At 46.7% G+C, this 26,293-nt stretch overlaps 1 long non-coding RNA gene across 1 annotated transcript in view; it reads right to left on the minus strand.

Moving 5' to 3' along the window:
• Positions 1–25,365, minus strand: part of LOC149357901 (uncharacterized) — a 50,360-nt gene extending 24,995 nt beyond the window's left edge. Inside the window, exon 1 of the long non-coding RNA XR_016289375.1 lies at positions 25,353–25,365. This is a non-coding gene — a long non-coding RNA (uncharacterized LOC149357901). The remainder of the gene's footprint in view (positions 1–25,352) is intronic.
• Positions 25,366–26,293: the final 928 nt, after the last annotated feature.

Genomic DNA, 26,293 nt, shown 5'->3' on the forward strand with positions numbered 1-26,293 from the left:
GCGGGCATGACCGAACAGCCGAAAAACCAAGAACTCCAGGCGTTCAAGAAGGCAACACCTATTGATTATTAACAGAAAAACATAATCAGAATTTGACCCTAAGGAAACTAAATACTCGTGTTCTTGTTTTAAGATAGCAATTGAAAGGGCTAGCTAACACACCTAGTGCAAAGTTTCATAATCTCAGAGTCGTCGATACCACAAAAAAGCTTCAACAGATGGAGGCCCGTGTACTGTGCAACGTCTGTACACGTTAAAGAGCCCCAGTGGGTAAACATTTCCGGAGCCCTTCACTACGCCGTCTCTCATAGCCTGAGTCGCTTCGCGACCTCAAAGCACCATAAACCAATTTTCTACCTTTGACCTTACATTCTCTTTCTTCCGTTTTTTTCCGGTTCCTTGTCTCACCATACGCTATGCTATTTTGGAGAAGGACGTGCGGGAGGAAGAAGAAGGTGCAGGTGTAGGCGACGAAAGAAAAGGAGGACCACAGATTGCCACGCGCCAGCTGCAATGGCAGAGCAGCTTTGATCTGATCCTGCACAAAGCTACATTGGTGCGACTCCCGCGCCTGAGACCTCCCAAGCTAACCGCTCATGCTGTGAGGCTGCAGTGGCGGCGAAGGACACTGGCGGCGACGTTTCTTCCGCTGCGTGCCTAGCTCGGAGCACGATGTCGCGAGGCTCGGCCACCCCGTCGGGGCCAGCACATCCGGGCCCCCCAAGTGAACTTCTGACCCCTTCGACCGAGGAAAACCGGAAGCGGCCCCTGGAGGAGCTTCCAAACGATGCTGCACTGGCTGTAACGAAGCGAAGTAGGCGTTGTCAAGGTGAGGGTGCCAAAGCTGCCGTACCAGGAAGGAGCTTATTCCATGGGCCATCTTCCAGCGCCATGAGCCAAGGTAACATCTCGCAGCAGCCTACAGAAAACACTAATGGCTCAGGTGCTCAGGCACTTGCCAGCTCCTCCGTGTTCCCCGGGATTTCTAAGACTCCTACTCCCAACGCAGGAGGTGCTTTGCCTGCTTCGAGCACTAAGTCTTCCACTGCATCTAAAGCTTGCCTGGAGACAGCAGGTTCAACTACTGGCGGAATTTCATCTCAGCCATCACCAACTCTTGGCATGCGTCATCGAGAAGAATGTCCACGGCTCGAAAATACGAGAGGTGCGTCTGAAATTATTTGGCTTTCTATGCACGCCGCAAAACAAGCTACTGTGTCTAATTCCAACCCCCACATTCTTCGCTTTGCAACAGGCAAGTCTCATGTCAAGGAAAGTAAAACAGGCATCGACAGCTGCGCAGGAGGCGATGCGAGTCGTTCCGCCTCAGATGAAAGGCCTTTGCCTTGGAAGAACAGGGCTACCAGTCCAGTTCAAATAGTCCATCCAATGGAGGTTCAGATTTCCATGCGCCGTTGGCCTACACGCAACGATATTCGGCGACAGACCGCCTCGGGAGAACATGGCCAGTCTGGGTACAATGAGGGCAGCGGAATGCTAGCAATAAGGAGCAATTCAACACCCGCTAGGGAGCTATGCAGTCGATGTGCTGCGATGGTTTCTGCTGGAGGTCTCGTACCTGGGGACGTCGTTACAGCGCTGGATGGTGTGTCTGGGGAGGACGATTTGCTGACCATATTCAGAAGCATGCAGATCGAAGATGACGCGATGCAGAATCAGCCAGTGTCTCAACTGACAAATGTTGATCTCATTGGAGGAAACACATGCTTCCAGTGTGGTAGGCCGATAGTCACCAACCCAGAATGCGTGAAGCCTGCTCAAGAGTCCGCAGAGGAAGAAGGTGACGCTGATGACGAGCCTCAATGCAAAAGAGCAAACCTCAAGTACGCATCGCCCGACTCGTCAACCAAAAAAAGGAAGTGGAGAGAAATCGAAGGAAGATGCGAAGGCGAGACGCAAGGCAGCGAGTTTCCCGTGACTTGTGGGAAACGCAAAAAACCCAAAGCTTTGCCTCGGTCAGTGGAAGCGAAAGAAAGAGATATAACAGTCAGTATTATACACACCTCTAGTAACGCCCCCTCGACATCAACGCTACAATGGGCGTTTCCACACGAAGCGGCTATCAAGAACGACTCACCTTGCGCCTCGGGTGTTGGGTACGAAAGCCAACCGTTCAAAAACAGCGTATGGTTCAAAAAAGAAACAACAACGAACGAAAGCTGCATGGGAAAGGCGATTGCATCAGCTCCTCTGGGGAACAGAAGTTTCGATTCCTACGCTGGAAGCAAACCAAACGATCCCGACGCATCATTTCACCTTGCTGTGACGCCGCGGCATGCTGCTTGTAGTGATGTGCTATCTTCGTCTACAAGAGGCATCAACGACTCGGAGTCGCCTAATCTGAGCCCCCGACCGCTTTCAGCGATGGGCTTTGTTTCGGACATGACTTCTCCAGCGAGTTCACCTCTAGAGGATTCATCACGTCGTTATTCCTCTGACAGGGAGCATGCCTATCCTTGGGCTACATTAGAGCAGAATTCCAGCATGGAGGAACTTATGCGGGATATACAGCCGTACATCCGAGTGCAGGAAGGAAACCCGATACCGTTGCTGCTGGGGGACATCGCAGAGCCAGATTGGGATGACGACGGGGAGCGCCTAGGCCTGTAGCGGATGGATGGGCGTACATTCAAAGTGCCGTCAAGTCGTTCCCGACTTCACTGTCAGGAGTGACATTCTGGCGGTGAACGCTCTGGTTGTCGTGGGTGTCAAATGCTCAGCCTTCATCGTTGGCGGAAGGTGTTCGTCGTTCCTTTAAAAACAAGTTGTCCGCAAAGGCCTCCTCCTGATTTTCCTCTTCGCTGGCTTGGAGACATTTGTACGGCCGCTGTGTATCTGCAGCTTAGTGCTGCAAAACATGAGCTGGACAGCGATGTTGGTCGGGACAGAAAGGTCGGCTTCGTTCAGAGACTAAGTGGTTTGAAGACAATGAGTTGCTTGAAGACACTAATTGCCCTAAAAAATGTCAGAATTTCTGAAAACACCTTCAGATGTAATGTTATGATCAGCAGTAAATGTGCCTCGTTGAATATGTCATGACACGCTATCGGCATGCGAAGGAAGAGACGCGCCACTTGCACCAACAATTGATATCGTGCATTTTACTTGATCTTTTCCAGTTAAAAAAAAAGGACAAAACCATGTCAAGAATACCTCTATTTTGTCTTGTCGCAACAACAAATTTTTCTGTTTTGCAGCATTTGTCTGCGATGCGTTCCTGCAGACCATAATTCTGCGGTAATTTTCTGCAGCAATTACACAAGTGTCTGTTACTACAAATTTTTAGCTCGAAAACAATACAAAAAGTCTGTTGTGACGACAGAAACTTCTCTGCCGTGCTTTTCAACCGGGTTCTTTCTTTCTTGGCTCTATGTTAGAATATAAACTGTGTTTCTAGTGTTCCCGTTAAAGCGGTTCGCGTTAAACCAGCCCGCGGTCCTCGACGTGTTCGGACACACTCCTCTCTCCCCATTCAAGGGCCGCAAACTGGTACCTTCCCCTGCTTAGCCTCGCCGCTTTTCCTTCTCCTCCCTCTCTCTTTGCTCTCTCTCACAGCTCTCTGAATCGTTGCTTCTAGGCATTGTTCCCCAAACAAGGGCTTTTAAGGGCAACTCTGGAGTTTTTTTCTACCTCAATGGATTTGACTGGAGCTTTAAGTGCACGTTCATCGCTGCCTTCTAGTCTCCTGTGCCAAATTTTTCAGCCGGGTGGCGTTACATCACAGCGCAAAGTTATTTTAAAATTTCCCATTTAGTGGCCCCAGTAGGGCCGATTTCGGCGGGCACCTTTGCGCGTGGGATGTCAAAGTTTGTTTGGTAGTCGATGTTCTCCACTGCGTTTGCTGGAGAATAAAATTTCGAGCATGTTTTCCGTCGTTTCAGATAAATAATGACTCAAGCTGTCGCTCGCAGTTGCCAGTCTACCCAATCAATGTTTACGATAAATTTGTGACAGTATGTGTGACGTCATAGGCTAGTCTGTCGTGACGTCATAGTTTTGTAGAAACTCAGTTTGGTTTCCTGGTTTCGCGGTTTTAAAATGCTTCTAGCTGATATTTAAAAGCGGTTTCATGTCGCAGATAGAAGGGTCTCTGAGGAGTTGGATGTAGTTATCGACTCAATATGTTAAAAAAAAAAGCGGCCCTTTAACTGCGGAGTGCTCCGTTTCATGGTCACACAGCTAGAGTGTTTTATAAATGTGGATCTAGTTAATTTGCACTGACTGCATGAAGCTTGGCTGTGTGCCACTGTCGAATTTATCTGTCAGCGCCCATATTTGAAAGAAAAACTAATTAAATGGCTGCTTCCCGGGGTTTTCAGTCTGCAGGGTTGGACAAAGAATCCCTCTCGCTCACCTTCAGCCCAGAGACAACGTAGGCCAGTTGTGTCCTGGGGCGCTATGCCGGAAGGCCCGAGTTTGGCGCTCGCCCTAGTTTCATCCGAGTTTGCGATGACGGCAGTCAGTGAACGAAGATAGCGCGGAACGTGCGCAGGCAGCGGACAATAAAATGTAGAGATAAAGCCACGTAAAGGCGATACAAGCGCACCCTGCGCGCCTGTTTCACACTTCAAACACAATACACTGCGCTATACCAGGCCGCAGCGCTACCTGAAGTTATCAGCGCGATGTCAGCAATCGCGAAATCGTGACTTCTCTCCTATCTATCTGCACACTCGCCGCTAGCTGTTTGACACGCCTTTTCGGGCGGGTCAAAGGCATGTCTTCTCTTTCAGGCTCTATCTGTCTCTCCATTTCCGAAGACGAACAGTGCGCACTAGGTGCACTCTTGTATCAACCCTTTCTCTTCTCTCGAATACGTTAAAAGGCAGCAGATAATATTACGAACATTTTGTTCATTTCCAAATTTATTTTAAAATCTGAATCCAATGAAGCGTTGTTGAAAAGTATAGCTTTAGGAAATTAACAAAGATTTGACACTTTCTGCCGCTAGTGGCGATACTGAGACCATTGCTTGCAGCGTGGCTTGCATACGAACTAGAGCGGCAGCCCACCGTGCCGAAAACGAGAGCTCCTGCGCTGACACGCCGCCGGTAGCGCTGCCTTCGACTGGAAAGACTGGGCAACTACTACACGCTGAATCTGATTTATTTTTCGGCCATTGCGACAATATATTAAATTGTGTCGTATATCGAAATATAACAGTCATGCATCTTCTGGCTTGCATAATACACAACAGCAAAAACTGAACTGCATTGCACCCCCCGCGTCACTGCTGCTCTCTGCAGTGACCTCAGGTGGAGTTCTCCGCTGCTACGGCCGCTGCCGCAACCCCCTATAGCCAACCGTTGCTTTTAGTACGCTCTTGGCGAATCTCAGCGGTAGAAATTGGCCGTGCGAGCGGCTGTGATGCGGTGTGAGAAAAAAATTGCTGTTTGGCTGTATTCAATGATTCATTACGTATGCCTGTTGTGTGTGACGACTCTTTAGTGTTCTGCGGATGCGAAGAGCGTGCTACCCAGCGACACAACTCATCCTATGTCATCAGACGCTGACTAAAAGCTGTGAAGGTGGTGGCGCGCGTATCTGCGTAGTATTTGTTTACATCGTGCACTTCAAGGTTTTGCGGACTGCTTTTGTCACTAACGTCGCGCCGTTGTATACCGCAGTGACATCGCAATAATATCGTTCGGGCAGATGAGGAATCCTGTTTGTAATAATGGAATCGGACTTATAACAGAGAAAGGTGCTACGGTTGCGAAGTACGCAGTGCTTGCGTGCTGGAAATTACAAACTCTTTATTGCACTGGGTCTAGAACAGCGACCGTTTGTCGATCCCGGATGTGTTTGACACATTGATGCTGAGCTTTATCACCGATAAAAGCACGGCCAAGCCAAACACCTGTGGTGCCATGTTGTTGGAGTAGGACGTGCTCCAAGCACCGTTTCGTCATCGTGGTCCGTGTTTGACGCCTTGCAAGCAGGTGTGACGCGCCGTCAGCGTTGTGCTGTGTCTTACGTGGTTGCAACAGGCTATAGTGTTGTGCAATCTTGGTATGCGAGCGAAGAAATCGGCGGCTGTCGCCACGTTGCGTGTCCTTCGCAGAGGTGTTTAGATTAATCAGCGATGGCGTCCGTTTTGCCTGTTATATTTCGATGGTCAACATCGTCGATGTCTGTCAGCAATCAGCACAGCCGCGCAGCATACCTGTAGCCTGCAGGGATGTTGGGAGTCGCCCACCCATAGCGCGTACGCTTATAATTTATGCACGGCACGCCGGGGGCGTGAACAATGGTTTTGATTCACAGGTGAACTCGGAGCTAAACTCGTGAACGGTGAAGTGCCCCGAATTCATCTCGGGACTGTCATGGCGGCAGCAGCAGCAGCCTGGGTCATCGCTTCCTCTGACGGCAAATGTCAGTACGGCCGGCGGGACCCGTTTACTGCCATGGCCGACGACGAATTCCAGTGACATTTTCGCCTCTCCAAAACGTCGGTACGATGGTTGTGTAAAGAGTTAGGCGGCGACCCACGCCTGCGGAGAGTGCGTACCGGGCCTCATTCGCTTTCGGTCGAAGAGCAAGTCCTCTGCGCCCTCCGGTTGTTCGCGACCGGGAGCTTCTAGGGGAGCGTCGGCGCAGACCGTTTTATTGGACGCCACCAAAGCACTGTGAGCCGCTGTGTGAAGAACGTCTCCGACGCGCTTATCGACAAGGCTGTGTAAAAGCGGTGTCTTGCTTTCCCCACGACTGCGACCGAGCATGCGTATGTTAAGGAGCGTTTCCTTCTGCGCGGCGGCATCACAGACGTCGTGGGATGCGTCGACGGGACCTACATTGGCGTAAAGGCCCCTTCGAAGTCCAGCCCTGACGTGGTGAAGGCCTACTATTTCACGAGGAAGGCACATTATGTATTGAACACAATGGTTGTAAGAATGCTCTGTTTTTGCTTTCATGCATGTCACGGTTAATGGAATGTTTTCCCATTTATTAGTGATAGTGGTCCGTGTACTGTGCAGTGTCAGTGGATGTTAAGGAACCCCATATGGTTGAAGTTATTGGCAGCCCTTCACCATGGCATGCCTCATCGCTTGAGTTACTTTGGGGTATTAAACCTCAAAAATCGCTTCCGTTTATCAGTAACTGAGCAGTTTTACACACAATGTAGATAATTTTTTGTTTTACCTCATGTTTGCGCGCGTAATAGGTGCATGGATTTTTCCAGCTATTTCATGCATGAATTTTAACGGGTTTTTAAACGGTAGCATTTGTGTCACTTGGCAGATTGCATTCTTATGCAATATTCATAATCGTAAGTCGTAATAAATGTTTCACTTTGGCTGAAGTGGAAAAGCTCCTGCCGGAAGCACTGGCGTCTGTAAGCCAGGAAAACTGGCAAAACTGTTGTGTTCATGTGGAGCAAGTTGAGGCTGATGCATGGCAACATGATATGATTGTTGACGCTGAAATTGAACCGGTTGTCTTCAGCATTTCTGACTCGTGCAACTCCTCCTCTGATGAGTCGAGCACCGATTCCAGTGATGAAGATTTGAGTGGCATCGAGGAACTTGTCTGACTTCAAATTGATGTGTAATACATATGCTACCGAGGAAAGAGAGAGGACTCATCGGCTTGCTGTGATCACCTTTGTGCGTGTGTGGGTGGAAATGTGAAATATGTGTGTATGTGGGTGTGTGTGTCGATCAGTCTGCCGAGGAAATTGTAACATTTCTATCAAATCATTGCATCATTGCAATTCGTTGCATAAAATTGTATTGGGCAGTAACTTGTAGTGTAGGTGTTGAGTTGGTCGTGTTATTAGTGTCTGTAGAGAAGTAGAATTTGTAAGGGAGTGCAAATAGTACTTTTCCAATGAGAATACGTATACTGGTACACATCGTCAATGTTTGCAGTTTTTGGAAGATTAATTGCAGAAAAATACGGTGGAGCTTAATGAAGCGTTGTGTCAATTATTCGGAAAGTATATGAAAATTTGAGAACAAATTGGATTCATATAAAATAATTTTGAACATATACTGTTTGATTCGTTCTACTAACTGAACAGAAATTTGTTCAATTATGCTGTCCAAAAAGTTCGAACATTCACAAACCCCTTGGCATTGGCCTCATTTTGTGTGTGAGGGTTGGGAATGGTATGTATGGGTGTCTGATCGTCATGTCCTGAAAAGGTATTCCTGGTTTGGTGCTGTCTTGCATTACTGTCAATCTCTGGTCGTTTTGACATGTTATGCAGTGCCAGTGTTGAGGTAGCCAGTACTGTATGTTTTGTCCTTAATTTTTCGGAGGTGTGAATGATTTCAAGCTGGCTCTTGCTCAGATTGAGTGTGAATTTGTTTCGAGTCACGTCTTTGTTAGTACATTAATCAGGTTTTCGTTTTATCAAATAGTGTTGTTCGATGGCTCCACATTTTTTTTCCAGTTTTGGAGCACTTGACTGATTGTGTGTTGGTGTACATCCACTGCATGTGTCCTTTAATTTGTGTGCACTGTGATCCATGCCACTGGCTGTTTCCAGAATAAACCATTTCTCGCAAACACTGCGGGGTCAGCATTCTTTATTGTCCTGTCTCATTTATTGTTTGCTCTTTCGAAATAGTTTTTCCTAGCGCTCTACAACTTTTTCTGCATTCTTACTTGACGCTCCCACAGCTTGGAACTCTTTGTACCTGGCTGCATGAAAATCCTGCCTGAGCAGCTTCTGCTCTTCTAGGAGAGCAGGGAAATCGTGCCAAGCTAACTCTTGAGGCAGTACTATTTTCTGTCACTGTGGGAATCAATACTATGTTCAAAATTTAACACTGAACACGGGAAAACAGGCCATATCGAGGTGGTGTTTGCATGGTGTATGGTGTATGCGGTATGCATCAAATGAACAGATGCATGCTGTTCCTTTCAGAACACGGAATAATATTTAAGCGATTCTGAACAAAACGAGTTTTCTCATTCAAGTCAGGCGAAATTCAACTTGCGATGAAAAAAAATGTGGGAAAAAAAGTTTAACTATGCGGGATTTGAACCCACGCACTCCCATTGCCTGTCGACCCTCCGGAGCGACGCGTTAGACCACACGGCCACAAAACTTTTTTTTTCTTTATTGCCTGGCTTTGACACACAAAACTGGACAACACAAACAATCAACAAAAGACAATAACTATGTACACACTACTTGTGGTCAGCCAACATAAATCTGGCTTCGTCCAATTAAAACACGGCCACAAAACAAAACAGCGCAGAGCGATACACCTCTCTTTATTTTTATTTGCGGACAACTTCCGTAGCCTTCACAGCGTTGCACATGATGTAGCGTTGGTAGCGTTCCCTCGCGGTACAAAGGAAAATTTAATAATGCATGTATCACTCTAACCCGCTTTAAATCCAAATCTTGCACACTATAAAATGCTTATAAAGGTGTACTAAGTGCATTATACAATTCAACAAGCCTCGTTTGTCGAATTGCACACGCAATGCCCTTGGTGGAGCGACAGACAAATGAAAAGTGCACCGGCGGTTGGCTCACGTGACCCGTTCTTTGTAGACCACCCAAGAAGCCCATGAGGCGGCGCCGATGTGATGATAAAGCACGGAATATATCCAGATAACCCAATGAAGCTGGAGGCGTGACGAGGGTGGGATTTTGTCTTGCTACCATTAGTTCACTCATCTGAGGGCGTCGCCAGAACTCGGGAAGATTCCGAGTTTCAGCAAACTCGGGCCTTCCAGCATAGCGCCCCTGAGCTATCAGGCACATGTGCACCTTTGCCAAGTCCACGATAAAGCGAGGGCGCCGTGGTTTTCGGATTCGGGTGCGGAGAAGATGCTGCTGTCGCAAATCCGCGCTCTCAAGATGTATTCCAAAGCCACGAATAATATTCGGACGAATTTTACGGGCATCTGAAGAACAGAGATTCAGCGGAAATGAATGAAAACCGCAGTCCTCTCTATTATTTTACGGTACAAAGGTCCATCCTTAGTGTTCAATGACCTCGTTCTCCTCTTCCTCCCCTTCACAAGTGCATAGTAGCAGGCCGGATAATGATCCGACCGGCTGACGTCTCCGCCGTCCTCTCTAAATAAACCTCTCCCTCCTGGATCACTTCACGTGCCGGTATCACTGAAGAATGCTGCTCAATAAGAAAGGCCAGGCTTTGAGAAAAAAAACGAAAACACCCAACGCTCAATCGCGATCCATCCGTGCAGGCCGTTCGACTGGCGTCAAGGCAGGGAACGTTTTGTATGCAACTGTCGTGACTTCTGCGGTTCCTACAGCTGGCCCAGAGGCTTGGGCCTCTGAAATGTTTCGTGATGTCACCGCCCGCATAGATTGCATATGCGCCTGAGCAAATTTCGCTGTCTCCGTTTGTCTCGGGTGCAACTCATTACCAGGAAGTCTAGACAGCGCACAGGCAGCGCCGCTAAAGCCAGCAGCTTAACACGTGCTGTTCGGAAGCCACTAAGTCATTCTCTTTATCACTTACTTCACGGATGATGTCAGCGTAATATCTTACTAGCCATGCGTACTAGCCGTGCGCCACAAGGCGGGAGCCAATGGAAATAAAAGCGTTTGTCTAAATTCCTGGCAATGATCATGCACTAGCTTAATGCTTGCGCTGTTCTTTCTGTACCCACGAAAATGCAGGCTCAGCAATTTCCAACTTATGGATAATCAGACCACAGCGACGATGGGGAAGGCATGGCGGAAGGAGTCCCGACAAACGTGCTTTATTTTTTTCTTCCTGCATTGCAACCGCATCTCGCGGACCTCGCTGGCCGCCATCAAGGGCTGAACGAATCTCGCTACTGCACTGAACTTCCGGCAGCTGCTCACGACAGGCAATGACAGAACAACATGCAAATCAGGAGTCTGTAGCAGTCTGCAGAGTGCGGGGAAATTCTAGCACAGTTCAGACGTTCAGCACCAACAGATCCCCGACACTGAAGTCTCGCTAGGAAAACTGGTGCTACACTTTGCTTTGCTAGACCGACGCTGACGATTGGGCATGAGAAAACACGCTCACGTCGGGCTGCTTCGTCGCTGATAGTTGCACCGGCTGGCACCTTCCTTATGCCTCAGGGGACCCCGGTGATACTGGCGTAATTGTGTAAGTTGAAAAACTTCCGCATCAAAGAGGCAGAGGGCGCGAGCAACAATCATCTGAGTGTTCACCAAACAAAAGAAGGCATGGAGGCTTCAAAGGGTCAGTTTATTGACTTTTATCGGCCACATTTTCTTTGCGGTAATCGAACGTTCTTTGCCTAAATGAACGTCTACCCGGCTACGGGGCTCAGAAACACGACAGAGCAATTTAAAATGTACTTTTTATAAATAAGAGTGTTTAATTTTTCGTGGTATTTCGCGTCTGTAAACCCTATCATTAGCTATGCGCTCCCCCTACAACAACAATTCGTGAATATTTCTCACTCGTTTCCAACATTCCTCCTCATTCTTTCTCACAACCCTTTCTATAAAGATGTTTATTACTACTTCTACTAACGACGCAAAAAGGACTACCCTCCGCCTGGGCAGAGAATAACATCGTAAAGCGTATCCATAGATTTCCTCAAAATATAGTTTGAAGCTTTTGGGGGTTTTCAGAACCATCCACAAAGTAAGACTGATGGTACATATCACACATACCCTTCCCGATTTTTTCGCTGGTAGGATCACTAACGATTGCAGCGCCATTATTAGAATTGTGGCAGTCTGATTTTACCGAACATCTTGCAAGATGAGTGAAAAGCACTGTTAAAAACTGCGAGAAACGGTGACTATAGTAGGATACAACTTGAAAAAAAAAACTGTAGTTGGAAACATTGGGCAACGGTCCGCGGCCTTTTAGCTGTATGACTCCTCTTGCCAATCACAACAGTGAACAAAATCAGTTTTCAGTCTTTGACCGTATCAAACAAATTAGAGCTATCAAAATTACTGAGCTTATATTTTCGTCTGGAGATTAACGTCTTGTTTTGGTAGCATGGATAGGTTTAACTAAGGTTTGCTTTCTGTCACGGGGGAATTCCGTTCGGCGGTCCTGAATGTCGGTGGAACTTCACTGCAGACTTGAGTTGTATCCGATTATAGTTGCAAGAGAAAAAAAAAAGTACAGACGCCTGAAGATTTGAAGAACACATCACGAGCTAGTTGGTTTTCCATCACACGAAATCAGCGCAAACTACACAAAGGACGCAGAAAGGGGAGACGAGAGAGGCACTGTTACCAGGTGGTGTGCATTATCCAAAGGAAAAGAAAAGATGCTCGATGTACTAGAAATGAACTTGAAGAACACATCACGAGCTAGTCGGTTTTCCTTCGCAAGAAAACAGCGCAAACTACGCAAAGGACGCAAAAAGGGGAGACGAGACAGAGGCGCTGTACACAGCGCCTCTGTCTCGTCTCTGCTTTCTGCGTCCTTTCTGTAGTTTGCCCTGTTTTCGTGTGGGCCTGAAGATTCCAGCAATTAAAATAGCCGTCTTCAATTCGTATATTACTCCAAGCTGGCTACGAGCGGAGGCAAGGAAAGCTGCAGAGTTTGACCAGGAAATGGCGTCACCATCTGCTCTGACCTAACTTGATTTGGCAGTTTGAAATCTGAATTCTACTTTAGACTGCGATTTGACCACTGGTTATTTTCACCATGAAAAACATCTGCAATAATAAGCCAATTTTTTTTTTTGTGCTCGCTCCCATCAGTGTACTAATCATTTCAATGCGGCTAGAAAACAAAAAAAGAGGAAGAATAGGGCATTCTGAAGTTTGTGCGGGGGAAGTGAGACTGATGTCATGTCTAGAATGAGAAAAAAACGAAGCCCTTAATTGCCGGTTGAGGAGGAAGGAAGAAACTTGTGGAATGAAAGAACGGCGGCAACGAGAGCCAAGAGACGGAATGTTTCACAGGAGTCGTGGTTAGCTCGAACGCACCGAGCCTGACGCATGGAGACAGGAGGGGAGTCGAGTGTCAGTGAATAGCATGAATTTGGGCTGTTCTCTTTTTGAAGAGTGCACTGACTAACTAGTTTTATCAGCGAAACCAATGGGCGCATTTTCTCCATGTGGTTGACCTAGTCCTACTATGCGGACTTCAACATCCCATGCAGCCGGAGTTTTTCCAACCGCAACGCAATTTCTAAGCGGCGTGCTCATCAAAAACGATACTCCAGAAAAAGACAACTGCGCGGTGGAGGCGATGGATTTGTCTCCTCTTACATACGTAGCCTTTTATTCCAACGATTCCCTAAAAGGAGGTCATGGTCACTCGTGATTTCTTCTGCAGCCCCGCACAGGCTGCATGCCAAGAAGTGATACATACTGGAGGGAAGGAAGCAAGGATAAAAGTGATCACCCTTATTATTGCCATTTTTCAGCGCTGTTCCGCTCTTGGTGTCAAGAAACCTCGCAGCCTGGCACTCGAGTTCCCCGAGATATTGCTGCCCCTCATCGATGCAGGATACGCCGAAACTTTATGCGTAGCTTACCGCGCTCGATATGTAGGCGTCTAGAATGCCCTTCTGTTGTTTGCAACTGCACTGGCCTTAGACACTCTCGCAAGCGGCAAAGTGACAACGTTGAAGAACCGCTGGTGTTCGAATTTCAAACGGTGTGAGCCACTACGTGTTCCCCAGAGCCCACTTCCAGCTTATGACTGCACACCATGCGCACCAAAGAGACCGTGCCGAAGGGAGAAGCATAGGCTCCCACTGCTCCATTGTGCTTGTAGACTGAGTAGTCACTCCGTATCTAAATCATAAGATATAAGGTTTCTCTCTACATGCATTGCAAAGAGCTGCGTGGAGTGCCAGGTATATCGTGCTCAGAAGTGACGCGTGTGCGAAGGTATTAGGAGGAAGCTGCCTCCAGGCCAGTTTGCTTGCCTTGTAAAAAGTATTGTGTATCTCCGGAGAATACGTTTTCTGTAGGTTGCACTGTCATAATTCCCTGAAAGTGATTCGATGAACATGTTATCGCCATCTTCCTCACCAAGCACTCGGTCCGTCGGGAACGTGTGTGCTGTTTTTACCTTGCAAGTAGTTGTTAGCCGTAGCCCAAGCAATCTTAGTCGCTTTAGTCGCGTGTGTTATTAAGTTTTGGTGTGTGGGCAGCGCAATTGTACCCAAGGCATAATTTCGAGCTGCATTTTTTGCGTCAACAAAGGCCACGCCGGGTAGTCTTTTGAATTTTATCGGCAATGCTTTAGATCCTTCAGTCCGTCTTTCTTTTACTAAAGACCGGATGCATACTTCTTTGTATTTGGCTGATGATTATCTGTTCTTTGAGAGGTTTACTAATACCAGCTCTCAACCCACGCACAGGAAGGTAATGCAGACCTAGCTTGTACAGCACTCCTCTGCCGGAACTCTTGCTTGATAGTCGTTCATATTGAGGCGATAAGTGAGCAGCTGTGTGTTCTTCTAGTGTGTTATGAAGCCCTAGCGCCAGAAGCCTTTTTTTGAATAGGTTTTTGAAGTGCCCCCCATGCCTTTGTACGCTATCCTGATCGAGGTGTTGTTTCCTTCTCAGCTTTTTTGACACCGAGAGATGGGGTGACGTAAATTACGCGGCTTAGTACAGACGCCCGTATTAAGCGCATGGTTTCCTCCTCTTTCATTTCGTGAAATTTGCAGGTTATTCTTCTTAGGTGTCTAAGTAGCTGCTTCGTGGCTTCATTTAGAGGTTTGTACCCTTTTCGTCTACCTCTTGTGCCTCTTTTCATCAGGATTGATTTTGGTATTGATGTGAGTCTACCTTCCTACCTGTCTTGATTGCTTCCGTAGCAACAGGTGTCGTGACTTTAGTGGGGCGCATCTTCGCCCACCCTATCGTGCATACTTTTCCACCGCCTCCGCTGCCTGTCCTAGGCGTGATGTCGTCGCCGTAGCCTGCCTGGGATCCGGTTAAATTCGCCTGGAAGTTCTAGCATGGTAACGTTAAAGAACAGATGAGAAATTATCGCGCCTGCACGTGGCGTCCTTATGGTGCCCATTCTAATTATTGAACATTAAATTCATTTGATGCTCAGTGACCGTCTCGTCCCTGATGAAGCCTCTAATATATTCTTGAGAATACCTGAATAAATGAGTGATGCCGATTTTGGCCCTCGCCGGAGGTGTCCAGTTTTCGGAGTGCCGTGAATGTCCCACTACACGACCCTTAAGCATATCAGGCTCAAAGACTGAACCGAGGCTGCGTAACCCTTGAATTTTATGCGTGCTGTGTTTCGTACGCCAGGGTGCCTACGATGCGCTTTCCTTCTCCTTTTGAAATCGGGTTTGAGACATTGCCTCAGAGCTAGTTTTCGTCGGCAATACGGTATTGCTCCACGAAGATAAATTCCGTTCTAATTTCGAGATGTGTACTGTTAACAAAAATACGTTTTTGAAATTGCTTTTTTCAACTGTTTTGGTGGCAGCGGTCTGGCCTCCTTGCATCCCGACTGCCTCTGCTGAAGCTGTCGTGGATGCCTTAAAAGGTCGAATTCAAGACGGCGTCCCGGTGTCTGGTATTAATGCACTTGTTTCAAAGAGATTGCATCTCCAATCTTCATTATAAAATGTTTGTGGCCCCCAATCGGATCTATCATCTTTTGCGAAATCATTAATTAACATTTCGACAGAAGTAATTTCGATCGACGTCTCAGAGTGTAACAAAAAGGCGTGCATAGAAATATTTTCTCTGTACAGGGTTAGTCTTCGGGCGGTAACTGCTGATTTAATGCCCAACTCTTTCGCGAAATTTTTCGGAGCAGTCTTAGCGTTAAACGCTCTCTTCAGCCGTAATTATTACAGGTCGCTTCAGTATATGCTCCTCTCTAACCAAATTAGCGGGATCGCAGACATTGAGGGTGTTCAAGGGTTTGGTTCCGTCAAGTGTGAGCTCCGCTGATCAGTTTTTATTTTGGGTTATATAGTGTGCAACTTTCTACATCTTCACTGGCTCTGCAAATATCGTCTCTTGCTGAATACTGTTTGCTAAAACAATTTTGTTCCCTTGGAAGAATGACCTATAACGTAGCTCTGATTCGATTAGCAACTGATCAGGTACAGTTATTTGGAAGCAAGGCGTGGTGGGTAATCTCTCTGATTTTTAAAGTAACTTGCGCCCCATTTCTCGCGCCCTATTGCAATGTAGCCCCTCGTCTAGTATGACTTATGCCATAAGCCAATGTGCATAAATGGTGGCAAATTATTCTAGCGCAACGCCTGCACCGTCCTTTAACTGGTGTGCAGTAGCTTGATACTCACCTGCTACTCTTCCCCTCTGCAGTACTTCCGAGGCTCTCTCTTCTTCCTCCTGCGTTGCCAACGCAATTTTCTATTATCGTCCGCGCTACACCTCAGCCCTTCGCATGCTGGTAATGCTACTAAATTAATCCTCATCTAATTGGGCTCCTCTTTAACCATATAACCTAATTCGCTGATAGCACTGTCTCCTCGTCTCTTCTTAGCAGTACTTTTTTTTTACTGGTGCTCACAAAAACTAGGTTGCATTCAGCCTTCGCGTATGCTTTAAAGCTTGATGAGACCTTTTCATGCTGTACTTCTTCATGCTGCTTGCCTTGCACGCATTGGTCAACATTTAAAGTTCAGCTATTTCCGTCATATATTCGGAGTCCGGGAGTTTTGTTCATTGCCGACCATCTCGCAAAATATTTTTCAGCACTCTTTAAAAAAAATTGCCAGTGGTTTAGCTCTGGTTATAACTTCAGGATTGCAAAAGCAATGAGGAGGGAGAGAGAGAGAAGCGATGGAGAGCACGCGGAAGTGGCGGCGGCCCCGGCACGCTAGTTATGCGCCGCTACTGCGCATGCGCAACTGAGGAGCGCGACGGCGGCACCTCTGAGTCACCTGCGCAGCGACGGCGGCGGGGCTCCAGCTGTGCGCCTCATGACGTCACTCCTCCTCGCGCATGCGCAGTATGGCCTTTCGTCAGCTCCGCAAAATGGCTCGGCCCCTAGCGTAGTGTTGCTTCCGCAACAAAAGGAAACTATCAAATCTATGCATCCGGCCACTACTCGCATGGACGGACGCAACTTCGAGGCCAAAGGACGACTAAAGGAACCACTGTGCAGTGAGGAAAGCAAAGTTGCAGGGAACACAATATAATACTGGAAGTAAGTGGCGTCAGTTTACTTTTATTCATTAATTATTCATGTATTTCATGACATTGTAAATCCCTTCGGGGATTTCTACAGGAACCATAGGTTTACCTAGATGAAGTGGGTTTGCAGTTCTGGGTTTAAAACACGAGGTTATGCAGGCGCTCAAAGTTGAAAGTGTAGCGTGCATTGAAAGAAACATAAAATGATAACCCGGAATGAGTAGGCTTTGCAACCATCGACAGGTCTAAAGCGTTCCATTTTCGCACGGCTAACGGAAAACGGGAAGAAATAAATGTATTATTTTCACGCAAACATCCCTCCAGTGCGAGCTTATGCTTATGGCGAGTTGCTCCGAAATGGTCGAAAATAACGCACATACTTAACAACCCAGGACAAAGGCATTTTGGAGCAGAAACGATTTTATTAACACAGCACTTCCGCATATTCTGTGATTTCGTCATAACAATGAATATATCCGCAAATCTCTCGTCTAGAGGCTGGCATTTTTTGTCCTGTTAACGTGTTTGCTATCGTCAGAAGTGTTCACCATTGACTTAATACGGCAGTCTTAACTGCTGGATGCGAGCGAGGGAAACGCTATAGAAGACAGATTTTGCTACATAACCGAGGAATAGATCATTACTTTCAATAATTCTATACCACTATTGTACATTTTTTCAATATTCGAAATTTTTGACCAGGAATGTTGGCCATGTGTGGCAGAGTCTCCTTTTTTTTTATTCGAGAAGTCTGCCATGAGGCATAAGCTGAGAAAGCGGGAGTGGAATGTAGGATATAGAAAGTTAAAAGAAGGGGTGGAGACCAGTTTCTGCGAGGCAGTCACATAGGCTGCTGGTGAACTGATTGTTTATAGTCCTCTTTGCGTAGTCTCTTTCGCGGTTCTACCGCAGGCCGACCTCCCTGAGGAACCGTTTTCTAATAGAGGCCGTCGCTGGGCAACTTCACAACAGGTGCCACACATTACAGATGTCCGGTGCAGCGCCGCTGTAAGAGCGCCTGTCAGTTGTTGGCAGATCTTAATCACGCCACCGATGACGGAGAGATGGGGTCAGAGCCGCCCCTGCCCAAATCCGGCGCACTGATACCTCCTCGTGCCGTGTAAGAATACGGGGAAGAGGGTGCGAACACGGAGGTATTAGAGCGCGTGTTCGCTGGCGCATAGCTTGTCAATCGGAGACATGGGACAGGAACGGATCTGGGGGAAGAGGGGAAGGTGGAGGGTCGTCTGATGTGTCAGTGTGAGTCATAGCATCCGCTTGAATGTTATGTGGATCGTGAGCATGGCCGCGAATCCAGTGTATGCGTACAGGACATGGGTACTTTGAGCAGAGGATATGAATAGATTGCATTATATGGAATGTACGTCGAAATGCTTTAAGCTGTTTAAGGGCGGCGAGGGAGTCGGTGTAAAGATGAACTGCATTGAATGTTCAAACGAGCGGAACGAAAGCAATGGCACTGTAAATGGCTTGAAGTTCCAATGCCAGGGGAATGCTTGTGTCCGCAGTGAGCGTATGTCGCGCGAGAAGAGTCTACTTGAAGCTTTTCATGCGCAAAAAGTGGCTGTAATTTCAGATGGGGAAGCGACGCACGACAAAAAAAAAGAGCAATGTAAACGGCGAGCCGGTGCATTACATGTGAGTTCAAGATAAAGCGCGCAGCTTTTTGCGGGACATTCTCGGCCACAGCCATTTATCATCGGTAAACGGGGACCAGGTGATGCTCGCGTCTTCTAAAAAGGACTGTATGTAAGATAATTAGAGAAACGAAAACCTTGGCTTTCTTGGTAGAATACTCAAGCGCTGCTAACAGCAGCAACAGTTTTCGCATCTCTTTATTTGTCACGAGAGAAGTCCATCCGTTGTTTGCTGACACAGTGACGCCTATAAATTTATGCTTGGCAACAATCTTAAGGGCGATGCCGTCGTCGCTGTACAGGAAACTGATTTTACGTTTCTTTTTCGGTATACCTTAATTGAAGCTGTTTCGTCCCAGTTCACAAGTGCCGCTTCGTGCACCGTTCAGCTAACGGACCAACATTCTTGTTTATACTTATTTCATCTTGTTTGCTTTTGACTTTTCGGTACAGCACGCAGTCATGTGAGAACTGCCTAATTTTGGCTTCTAGTTGGTTTGATAAGTCGCTCACAACCAGAGGGAACAGATTACGGGATAAAACAACCTGCGGTATACCATACATGACCGAGGCAATAGCAGAAGGGTTTGTTGCCGAATTGTGCTAACTGGCGACGGCCACGTAAACAATCCGCAATGCACTGACAAAATTGGGCCATCTTAATATAACCTTCTCTAGCAATTTGTGATAGCAGACACAACTAAAAACCTCTGAAAAGTTCAGGAAAAACGTATTTCCTCCTGTTTAGTCGTCTATTGCTTTGGCGAGGCCGTGCAGCGTTTCCACAAGATGGATTACGGAGAAAACTTAAGTTGATGAGGTCTTATTCCTTGTATTGAGATATATAATTTAAAAATTCTTTGCGATAGGGCGGTCTGGATCGCGCAGCGCAGGCTTATTGGAAATCTATAGTACAGACCTTTGTTCTGCAATTCACGAAAGCCCGTAGCATATTTTGCCGCACAAGCTAATTTCAGTTCGAATTATACTTAGTTATAAGCATGGAATTACATCTAAGCATTAAAGCGGTTGCTTACTACACCTTCATGAATGAAATACGGGGAGTTGAGATTGACTTTCAACACCCAATTCAAAAGAGACGGTCACGTCTTCGTTCCCGCTTATTTTTCCCCTGCGAAACGTTTTATTTCCTTATACTGTGGTTGATGAGTCGGTATAAACACCTCTGCAACATAGAAGCAGTATACTGTAAGCAATGGGAGTGCGCATGCCGGAAAATAGTATACATCTGAAGGGACAGGACAATCACCAAACTGACAGGACAGTCACCAAACCTGGCGCCATGTTCAATGTCCATTTTAAAATGGCCATGTCGCGTCCATCTGGTCCTCTGTCATTGGTCACTTAAATATACCCGTGGGTTTCAAGCGTCTGTGGAAAACCGCCCCTTTTCGATATGCAGCGATCGTAGCTGCATATCACAATCAATGGCAGCCAGTGGACGAGACCGGTCGTTGTGATATGCAGCGATGTAGTTCAGCAAGGTTACGTATGTAGTTTGTATTCCTACGTGTTTTGAGTTTAAACCGGATACTCAAGCGATATTTATAACAGTTATGAATGCTCTTTTAATTCTTCACGGCTTGCCTGGCACATATTTTGACGATGACCCACTTTCGAGCACCGTCTGCACTTGTAGCTCTTGTACCAACAGCTGTCTGAAGTATGCGCCTTGCCACAGCGGCTACACTTCTGTTTTTGACTTTTTTCCTCGCGTTGAGTCTTTTGTCTTTCGGTCGCACCTCTCGTGCGTTCCCACAGCGTTGAGTGCCTCACTGCGACCTCTTTGTTGCAATAGCGTGGCCTGCTGTGTGGCCAACTCCCTATCCAGCGCAATTTTGCATGCGCCTTGAAATGTTAAGCCTTCCGTGGTGAACAGAGCTCTTTGAGTTTGCTCATTGCGAATGCCTGGTACCAGTCTGTCTCGCAAGGCATCCTGCAGAAAGTCTCCGAAATTGCACTTCCGAGCAAGGTGTTTTAACTCCAGAACGAAATCTTCTACGCTCTCTTGCTCCAGTTGAACTCGGCGGTTAAACCTGCACCTTTCAGCAATGACTGAAGTTTGCGGGCTGTAGCGATTCTTCAGCAGAATCTTGATTTCAGCGAAAGTCTTTTCACCGGGAAGCGCTGGAACTACCAGGTTCTTGAGGACTTCATACGCCTCTGCGCCAAGTACTGTTAGAAAAACTGAGTTTCTTTGCTTCCGAGACCTCATTGGCGCTGACAAACCGTTCCAAGTAGGAATCAAAGTTCTGGACCTTCGGGTCGTACTCATTGATTCTGCCAAGACGCGACATCGCTTCGGTGCACAAACGTAACAACGTAAACGTAAACGTAACAACGCTTCGGTGCAGTAACTTATCGTGTCGATGCCTTGCTTGGTGCGTAGGATCCGTTGTCAGCTGCTTGCCCCTGGCCGCCAGCCACTTGCAGTCCGCATTAGTGGCTTCCCATGTGCGTCGTCCTATCTTGCCCAGACACGCTTGGCAGGCCAGTTCAGACGGATCCCATCCTCGTCGCCAGTTAAATAAATACGACCAGCATCGACGAAGGTCAAGCAGAAAAAAAGCGTTTATTGCCAAGAGCATGGTGTTCTTATAGTGCGCCAATAGCGTGCCGTGCGCAGCTTATCAGCAGCACGGGATGACACGTCAGCGGCTCGCTAGGCGCTCACGCTATCACAGGTGATTCTTTCTCTTGTCCTCGCTAGAGAATTCGCCTAATTTGATGTCCTGCAAATTTCAGTCATGAAAACAATTTCTCCTTAAGCTCAAATAGTACACCCAAAATGAACTTACTTCGGGCTAGTGTACAATGCTTAACCTCAAAGCCGATTTAAACAGTGCCTGGGGAAACGTTGTTTAAACCGATGATGATCTTGCATTTAGTACGGAATGGAGTACAACGCAGAACCACGCGTTTAGAATTAAGCATGATTCGGATTGTAAAATATTAGCGTCAGGCTGCCAAAGTAACGCGCAGGGGCCTCCGCTAACTACATCCCACAGAAATGCCAGCGCAGTCGTGGCCCATGTGACAAGCTGAGTTATAATTCCGATTTAAATCTAATAGCGACCACACCATTGCTAATACCCACAGCTGCATAGGAACTATATGGCACTATAGTGCGCTCAGTGGTTTACTTTTCCACCCAATTCTAATAATAGCAACAGTTATGTTCAGAAGCAAAGTTTTCATAAATGTCTGTGCCTGCGCAGAACCCCTGAAGGATTGGCACACGCCATTTTTTAGTTAGCGCACACGGATGAATCACTGACTTGCAATGGCAGACACTCAACTGCTACGAAAAAGCCCTTAGTTTATTGCAGGACTTCGTGTGTTCTGTTCAAAGGTAATATTAATTAAATATGAAGAAAAACCTCCAGAGAGTAGGATGAGAGCAGTTATTCAGTCAGGACAGCATGAAGCGTTCAGACACCGTCAGCGCTCGCGTTTTCCAAAACAGCGGGACCAAAGTTAAAGAATGCGGAAAATTAGGTACGTACAGTAAAACATAATTCCAGAATGGCGCTTCTATCCTCCTAATGTGAGTACTTCCATGTGCCCAGCAGTGATTTCCCCAGAAGAAAAAAATTTGCGTACCGCGGCTGAATCCCTGAACTTCTGAATCTCAGACATTTCTGACATTAGCTAGACTACCAAAAAAAAACAACAAATACCTATTCATTTCGCTATCAGTCACCATGGCTCATTCCATTTTCCCGTACAATGTACGGAAAACAACGACTAAAACATCCCATACCGCATGCGCTCAATGAACTGGATGAAAAACAAATAAACATTCTGCAAATGTCGCACGAGGGAATTTTTGAAATTATTGTTTGACCTGTACCGCGGCTTTCTTTTTTTCTTTTAATCTTGTTTCGAGTGTCTATTTTGTTCATTGTTCTGCACGTGACAGTTGACAATTGACTGCTCTTTTCAGAGGACTGTTTTATCAAGTTTTTTAAAACTATGTGCTGCGCAAGTGCTTGCTGCCTGGGTGGCGGGAGCTTTGTCAAGCTGCAACTAAGCAGCTTTTTCTTCCGTCACTTTTTTTGCTCAAGCAAAATAAAGAAACTTCTAAAAAAACTTCTAACTTTATTGCCTAATTTGCAAAATTATGAATTCATAGCGTTGTTATCCGCTCAGGGGCAGCAGAAAAGAAGGAAGAGACAGATTTCCGGGGCGAATTCCTTTTCCTGTATACATGCAAGCTAAGTCTTCAAGAGCTCTCCAGTAGGTAAAATGAAGGACTTGGATGTGGTGCACACTGAGATTTAAATTGCGCGGACATGAAGAAAGAATAACTTCCCTTTATACTTTCTGTAACAGTGTGCGGGCATTCTCCTGCATTTTCTTCGACGTAGAAGGCTAGTTTAGTTTGAGGTATATCTAGAAAGTTGCGCAGAGCGCAGCGAGATTTCTGCAGAAAAATGACGGGTGTAAGGTTCAAGAAATCCTAGTGGAGGTCTACAAGGAGTGAACGTAGTCAGGGCATGTAATTCGAAGACAAGATAGCCTTCACATTCTTTGCCCCGCCCTGACAAGACAAGGTAGATAGATGCCAATAAAAGGCGAGCGTAGGAGGGGGCGGAGAAGGTCAGCTGGGAGGATGAGATTAGGTACGTGACGTGGATAAGGTGGCCGCTGCTGACAGGGGACATGGTTAATTGGAGGTTGATGGAAGGCGCTTTGTCCTGCAGACGACGTAGATAGGCTGATCTTGGCGGACGTTGTTAGGCTGATTTCCTATCTATGCGGCTATTTCAGAAGAGTATATGTATTAAAAATAATTAAAGAGCGTCTTGTGTCTAAATCACCACCATAGAAGCGCAACCCAGAGGTGTGAGGGGAAAAAACCCATCTTAAAAAACAACAGCTCTAAATAAGGGACAAGGAAGAGGCAACAGGACGAGCGCCGACTATCGACTAACGTTTTTACTTCAGAAGGAAGGAATAAATGGCATTTGAAGGCATGAAAACAAATATAAAAAGGTCATTGTAATAGGCGCAACTCTTGATACGAAGGCCAAAGGAAAGGCACGTGCCACGCTCAGCTGCTAACAAGGGGTGAGAGGGGAGGGCTGTAAGATGATAAACCGGAAAAGATAAAAACAGAACCAAAAGGAACAACAAAAAGTTTTGTAAACACTAATAACAAAAAAGGTAAGGTACCGCTTAGCACGTACCAACCATCTGGTAATTAATGTGATTTCCTTTGGGAAAAATAAGGATGGCATGTTGACGCAGGTTTGGTTCTTCTGGTCAATGATAAAGGCTTCCCAGATTTTGTGTGCGCGCTGGTCCAGAGATTTCTTTCAGATGCGTTTTCGGTTACGCAATGGAAAACAATATTCAGAGTTGGCACAGTGGACAGCAAGGTTGCAAGCTGTTGTCGATCTATGTGAATTGCGGTTCTTGAGAAATGTATCATTGATACACCTTCCGGATTGTTCAACGTAATATTTTCCACAAGACAACAAAATTTATTTATTTATTCTTTTATTTATGGATACTGCAATCTTGTACACAAGATCATAGCAGGTAGGGAACAATGTGTCAAGATACAAAAATACAGACACATAAGAACAAAACAGAGTTGCACATAGAAAATCAGCAAGAAAATACCGGGGCAAAGTAATCAACAACAATCATTTCAAGTGCTTTTCAGACAAATGCAATGATCTCTGCCTGACAACATCACCCGTGAGGTTCTTTCAATCAGTGATGGTCCTTGGAAAAAAAGAGTATTTAAAACAATTAACTCGCGAATTTAATGGCGTGATGGAAACAGAATGACGATTTCTAGTTTCCTACCCCGAGGAATAAGTAAGGATATTAGAGGTGTCAACTTTGAAATTATTATTAATTGTAAGAAAAATTTTAAGCGACATATGCGATTTATGTTAGTAATAGAGGGTAAGCCACTTTTTTTGAGGAGATCACTGACTGATGCTCGCCCGTAAGTGTTTTATATGAACCTTACTGCATCCTTTCGGAGTCCTTCAAGTTTATTTATATTTACCTTTGTGAACGGGTCCCAGATAATCACTGTACAACATGCGTTTTGCAGTGCGTAAAATTTGCCTGTAATTTGTGCCGCACGCTACAACTGGGGTCTCATCTGAGTTAACCCGTTTACAAAGAGTCGCGAGCTGGTTGGGTGCCGAGATTAAAGGACGGACTCCTACCCTTCCTGCTGTTTTATAGAGTCTGTGCCAAAAACATGATGAAATGGATCGACAGCAGTTTGTGATTGTTCGAAGTCTGGGCAATCTTTCCTTGAGTGTTGGTGACAATCTTTTAGCAGTTTTTCACACAGCTTCCGCATGAGGTCCTCGGGAAATCTTGCGGATGCAAGTTGGCTCACTTGCGAGAGAAGGCTTAAAGGAACCTGCTGCAGGCATTGCCGCCAGAGTGCATTATTCATGGCGAAGATAGCTATGGTTCATTTTACTAACTTTGAGTGCGCATAGTAAAATCGGAGCAGTCCTGTCCGCTGCGCTGGTTTTTAAAGATAAACGCGCACCAACTAGCCCAAATGTCTACTGCTGTGCAAAGAAACACGGGCACTCGCTCACCCGCACGGTTCATAGTCCGCAGCCTGCGCTGCACACCACATGACTTATATAGCGTCCATCTCGAGTTTAAACCGGAAAGCATTTAGAATACTCCTCCTATCTTGCTTAGTGTTTAAGTCATTGTAGAAGCAACAGTGAAGCTGTGTTCCGTGTGAGAGAAGCGGTAAACGTCCTGAATTGAAGCGACGTTTACACCACTTCATTCCACGTCGGCCGCGCTCCGGCGTTGGTGGCGGCTGCGACACCGGCTAAGAGAAAGTAAAGCCTTCACATCGTCGGCTGCAACTCGGAATGGACTTGATGTCATTCAAAACACTTAGTCGGCTTAGACTGTCGCCACGGTGGCAATCGGTAACTTAGGTAGCGTTCCTTCGAAAAAACTTAAGAAGCTTCATTTTATCCTATGCTCTTCTCAGAGTGCCATAATTAAATACCACACTTCGACCAGACTTAGCGGAAAGTTTGCGAATCTTCCGTGGAGGTCAATGCAATGTCCGCTTCACTAGAGTGCTTAGAATGGGAAAGAATGGCTTTCAGTCTATCATGTGGTGTTACCTCTATGATGTATCGAGTGACGTTCCCGCTGAAGGAAGAGACAGCGGATTCCAGCCTCCAGCACTTGTAAGCTTCGGCGCCTGAGACCCGAGGCCGACCGTCGGCACGTCATGAACGGCCGCTTCGCCACCGGTACCCACTTATTGGAGACGAGGCTGAAGCCAGACGAGCTGCGCAGCCACTCCTCCACGGTCTGCTCCACCGGCGGCTGCGGCTGGCACTATGAGAGCAGCCGAGGCATGGGGACGAGAAGGCTGCGGCGTGGGCTCCTCGTGGTCGCTGGGTTGATGCCCCGCCTTCTGACTCGGCGTGGACGACGACGGGCTGCAGCTGTTGAGGAGCAATGGCATTCGCCTCTTAATCACAAGGGAAACTTATACAGGCAC

The sequence above is a fragment of the Amblyomma mixtum genome, chromosome 3, assembly GCF_055824585.1.
Source record: "Amblyomma mixtum isolate Tamu chromosome 3, ASM5582458v1, whole genome shotgun sequence".
Taxonomy (NCBI): domain Eukaryota; kingdom Metazoa; phylum Arthropoda; class Arachnida; order Ixodida; family Ixodidae; genus Amblyomma; species Amblyomma mixtum.